Raw genomic sequence first — 5791 nt, 5'->3', positions numbered from 1 at the left:
ATAACAAAGTAACTATGCCTATAGTTACCCCATCAGTACTCCCAACACCGGATATCGAACTAGATACCGAAATAGAAACTGAAGAGCCTACCACTGTAGAGGTACCAGTTCAACAACAAACTAAGAAACAGAAAGCCAAGGTTACACATCAAGTCGAGCCATATGCTAAATATAGAGCGAAACCACCGTTCCCTCAGAAATTAGCCATGCTAACCAGGGATACAAACTTTGAGGAGATTAGGAACATTTTCAAAAATCTAACGATAAACCTTCATTTTCTCGAAGCTATTAAAAAGCTACCTAACCACGCTAAGTTTCTTAAGGAGTTGTGCACTACTAGGCGTAAGACAAACATACCTAAAGACGGCTTTCTAACTGAACAGTTCCCAACTTTATCCGAAAATAATGGAATTGTTAAGTACAAGGACCCTGGTCGTCCTACAATAAAATGCACCTTAGGAGATTCCCACATGACGATCACTTTATTAAACCTGGGGGCGAGTGTTAACTTACTCCCGTATTATTTGTATAAACAAATAGGTCTACAGGAAATGCAACCTACAAAAATAACGTTGCAATTAGCGGACATGTCAATTAAGTATCCTAAAGGTGTAGTGGAAAATGTGCTTGTTAAGGTTCAGGATTTCTACTATCCTGCGGATTTTGTTATCCTCGATACAGAAGTCGCTAACAACTTTGTACCGATCATCTTAGGGCACCCCTTCTTGGCAACTGCCAACGCGCTTATAAATTGCCGCGATGGTAAGATGTCCTTATCTTTTGGCCATCTTACTGTTGAGATAAATGTTTTTAAAATGATGAAACAGTTACCAGATTCGTCTATAGATGGGGAGGTTAGCATGATCGAGAGCTTAGCTCAAGATTATTTTAACAACACTTTTCCCGAAAACAATATGTACAAATTCCTTTCTTTTGGAACTTCAGATTTTGTAAATGACTCCTACTTGGAGGAAGTCAACACCATCCTTGAGTCCACACCAATTGTAAAACCGCCAGTCGCTCCATATACTGAGTATGAAGACTTGCTACCTAAGCAAGTATTCATTATGCAAGATGAAGACCCTGACGAAACATCTGTTGATTTTCCTTCCACCCCAGTGCTTAAACCTCTTCCCCCGGAGTTAAAATATATTCAACTTGATCCGGATGGTAGTCATCCGGTAATTATATCTTCTCTGTTATCTAAGAATGAAGAGACACGTTTAATCCGGGTGATTAGGGAACATCGGTCTGCGATTGGTTGGTCCCTAGCCGACATTAAGGGAATTGACCCTAATGTTTGCACTCATCGTATCCATTTGGAGGATAACGCGAAGACTTCTCGCGAACCTCAGCGTCGCTTGAACCCTGCCATGAAAGAGGTGGTTAGGGAAGAAGTCTTACGATTACTTTCGATCGCGGTATCATATACCCAATCTCGATAGCGAATGGGTAAGCCCCATTCATGTAGTTCCTAAGAAATCGGGAGTTACCATGGTATGGTAGAACGGAAAGGGTGACTATGTTGTCACACAAGGTCCTATGAAATAGAGGATCTGTATTGATTACTGACGCGTTTAAATGCTATGACATGAAAGGATCACTTTCCTTTACCTTTTATAGATCAAATGCTCGAACGCCTAGCTGGTCATGCTTTTATTGTTTTCCTCGGATGGCTACTCGGGCTATTTTCAGATTATTATTGATATTGATGACCAAGAAAAGACTACCTTCACATGTCCCTTTGGAACGTATGCCTATAAACGAATGCCTTTTGGCCTTTGTAATGCTCCCGTACCTTCCAAATGTGTATGCTTCATATATTTAGTTACATGGTAGAGCGCTTTATTGAAGTTTTCATGGATGATTTTTCTATCTATGGAGACTCCTTCACAGACTGTTTGTCTAACCTGTCTAAGGTTTTGACACGGTGTGAAGAAAAGAGCCTCGTTTTAAATTGGGAAAAATGTCATTTTATGGTGAAAAAGGGCATAGTACTAGGTCACATTGTATCTAGTGATGGCATCGAAGTAGATAAGGCCAAACTAGATAAGATAGCGACTCTACCTAAACCACGGAATGTCCGTGATATTAGAGCCTATCTAGGCCATACAGGTTTTTATAGGCGGTTTATTAAAGACTTCTCGAAAATAGCTAGGCCTTTAATTAATCTGCTTTTGAAGGATACAATCTTTGATTTTAATTTTAACTGTAAGCAGGCTTTTGAAACTTTAAAAGCTGCCCTAACCTCTACACCAATTATACAGCCTCCCGATTGGTCTAAACCTTTTGAACTCATGTGTGATGCTACTGACTATGCAGTTGGTGCAGTCTTGGGACAAAAACTAGATAATAAGTCCACTGTTATTTATTATGCTAGTAAAACCTTAAACGATGCTCAACGGAATTATTCAACTACCGAAAAAGAATTCTTAGCTGTCATTTATGCTTTAGATAAGTTTCGTCCTTATTTGGTTGGTTCTAAAACTTTAATTTACACAGACCATGCAGCCCTTAAGTACCTTCTTGCAAAGAAGGATGCTAAGCAGAGATTAATCCGATAGATCCTTCTCCTGCAAGAGTTCACATTAGAAATAAAGGACAAAAGAGGGGTCGAAAACGTAGTTGCCGACCACTTATCTAGACTCACAAACAACGATAATAGTGATTCTGAGTCCATACCGGACTCTTTTCCTGATGAGCATCTGTATGCCATTTTTTCAGCACCATAGTATGCTGACATTGTAAATTATTTAGCAGCTGATGTTATGCCTTATAATTGGTCAAGAAATGAATGTAAGAAGTTCTTGGCCAGAGTTAAGTTATACTACTGGGATGAGCCCTACCTTTTTAAGTATTGTGCGGATCAGATTATTCGTTATATTTCCCGATGGGAATATAATGAAGTTCTATCGTTCTGCCATGACAAAGAGTGTGGTGGCCATTTTAGTGGGATGAAAACAGCCGCTAAAGTTCTTCAATGTGGATTTTATTGGCCTACCCTTTTTAAGGACGCCCAAGTGCATTGCAAGACGTGTATTCGTTGCCAACAACTTGGGCGAATCACGAAGCGTAATATGATGCCATTAAATCCAATCTTGATAGTAGAAATTTTTGACGTTTGGGGCATTGATTTCATGGGTCCTTTCCCTGTTTTCCACGGTTTCATTTATATTCTAGTTGCCGTGGACTACGTATCTAAATGGATAGAGGCCCTAGCTTGCCGTAGCAATGACCATAAGACCATTGTATTTTTTATTAAAGAATATATTTTTTATCGGTTTGGCATTCCTAAAGCCATCATTAGTGATGGTGGAACACATTTTTGCAACAGAGTTGTTGCATCCCTAGTGAAAAGTATGGAGTTACACACAAAGTAGCAACTCCTTATCATCCACAAACTAGCGGACAAGTAGAAGTTTCTAATAGGGAAATTAAAAAGATTTTAGAAACAACTATAAACCCTGATAGGAAAGACCGGGTCGGCGTCCTATCGGATGCCTTATGGGCGATAGAACTGCTTTCAAAACTCCTATAGGTATGTCTCCCTTTAGACTTGTATTTGGGAAACCATGTCATTTGCCCGTTGAATTAGAGCACCGTGCTCTGTGGGCTATAAAAAGCCTTAACTTCAATATTGATGAGGCAGGTGTCAAACGCAAGTTGCAATTGAATGAGCTTGAAGAAATCCGTAGCGATTCTTACGATCTTGCGAAGGATTATAAAGCTAACATGAAACATGTTCATGATAAGCAAATCTTGCGCAAAGAGTTTGTGGTCAGTCAAAAGGTCTTGCTTTACAACTCCCGTCTACATATTTTCCCAGGGAAACTAAAAACCCGTTGGTCTGGTCCTTTTCTGGTTACTAAAGTCACCCCTTATGGGGCAATCACCTTGGTAAATCCCAATGACAACAGTACCTTTCAAGTTAATGGTCAACGGTTAAAACATTTTCACGAACTTCTGTCCCCTGATGTAGAGGAAGTCCTTTTACAGGACCCTGTCTATGAGGATTGACCTTTGTCATTTGGTGTACTTCCTTCCACTTCCATATAGTGGTAAGTGCACCATCCAGGTAACCGGGCCCTCCCTATGGAGTGTGTGGCTATAAGTACCGGATCCTAAGTCCACGTTTCACATAATTCACGTTTTCCACTTTTGAATGTTTTCTCGGTTTTTGAGTTATGTTCCTCTATGGGGTGAATTATGTATGTATTGTTTTTCGTTTTTCTTATAATAAACTAATAAAAAAATAAAAAATTCTAAATCGTAGAAATAGCAATCCAACAAGTCTTGGGAATCTGACTTTAACCGACCCACGTTAAAACAAATTTTGTGTTTAAAAATTTGTTTGGGAGTGGGCAGTCGGTCTTTTCATCCGGATTAATCGAACTTTCCATTTGTGTTGCTTAGGCCCAGTAGTGTAGTTCAATTGGGTTGACGTTATCTAAAACTTAGATTTCCTTCGTTCGCATAACTTACGTCACACACGTACTTTGAGGCGTTTTTCCACTTTCTTATACATCACCCATGGTTGGAAATGAGTGTTTTATGGATCATTGGATTGGAAATTCTCTACTGATCATTTCCATAACTCATTCGCCAAAATCGGGCTAGTAACGAAGCGGCAAATTGAATTTGAAATTGCGCGAAAAATTGGGAAATTTCGGAATTCAAATTGGGCTTGGGCCCAAACTCGCGCGCACTAGCAGCGCACCTGCGCCCCCTTCCTTCCCAAAAACGCACAGTTCTTTCCTTTCCAATCCCGCCGGTTACCAAAGTTTAAAACAAACCTTGAACACCAAAATAAAAAAAAAAAAGAGAAAAGGAAACCTAACTACACCCACGCCAAGCAATTCAATCCAACTGAAATCTTCTCCAAACCATTACCACCACCAACCCCAACAATTTTAAAACTTTGAAAATAGCCACCAATTCAAGCTTCAACCTGCCACCGTACCCACCATCGCCACCACCGTGTCTTTGGTTGTTTTACATCAAACTCGCCTCCCCCATCGTCTACAAACCATTGGTTGTTTCAAAAATTTCAATGGCGCTACGACGAAGAATTTTGCCAGAGTACGCGTTTGGTGCCGACAGCTTCGCGCCATTTTACGACGCGGAGATGATTAGGAGGGATTGGAATGGACTGTGGTACTCAACTGAGGAGTTCTATCACTATGATTTGGTAGAACAGTTTTATAAGAAGCGAGAATTGGAGGGGGATAGGATTTTCATAAAGGTAGCGAGGAACGAGGAGGGAAGTAACGGCGGTTGTTGGTCGAATCATTAGGAATTACCGAAAGCAACCTAGAAACGACCATTCGGGAATCCCGGATACTAGAGTTCCGCTTTTGATGAAAGATACCGTCGTGGAGGGTGAATACAATCCGAAATCTCATTGCGTCCCTAATCAACCCACGAGAACCAATCAACCGGTCAGTAGCTCAATGGATTGGTAGGAACGCCCCTGAAAGACAAAGTCGGCGATATCGGTCTACAATGTCTCCGCGACGTTCTCTAGATTTTGCAAACAAATAAGTATAAATTTCTGCATCCTCGATTTAATATTTAATGTGATTAGAGAAGTGGGAAAAGAGCTTGGCGCTTCTTCCCCGATTGATCACTAAGATCATGCTCTCCTTTAGAGCTGTCGCAAAATCTGCTCCTATTAAGATCAAATTACATTCTAATGCAAGTATCTATACGGATTGCATCCAAGAGACTTGGCCGTTGTCTGAAGGAAAGGTGGTTGAGTCGGAGGATGAAAGGGAGGATATGACATGTCTGG

Source organism: Coptis chinensis, chromosome 5 (genome assembly GCF_015680905.1).
Source record: "Coptis chinensis isolate HL-2020 chromosome 5, ASM1568090v1, whole genome shotgun sequence".
NCBI lineage: Eukaryota > Viridiplantae > Streptophyta > Magnoliopsida > Ranunculales > Ranunculaceae > Coptis > Coptis chinensis.
This window is presented reverse-complemented; position numbering follows the sequence as displayed.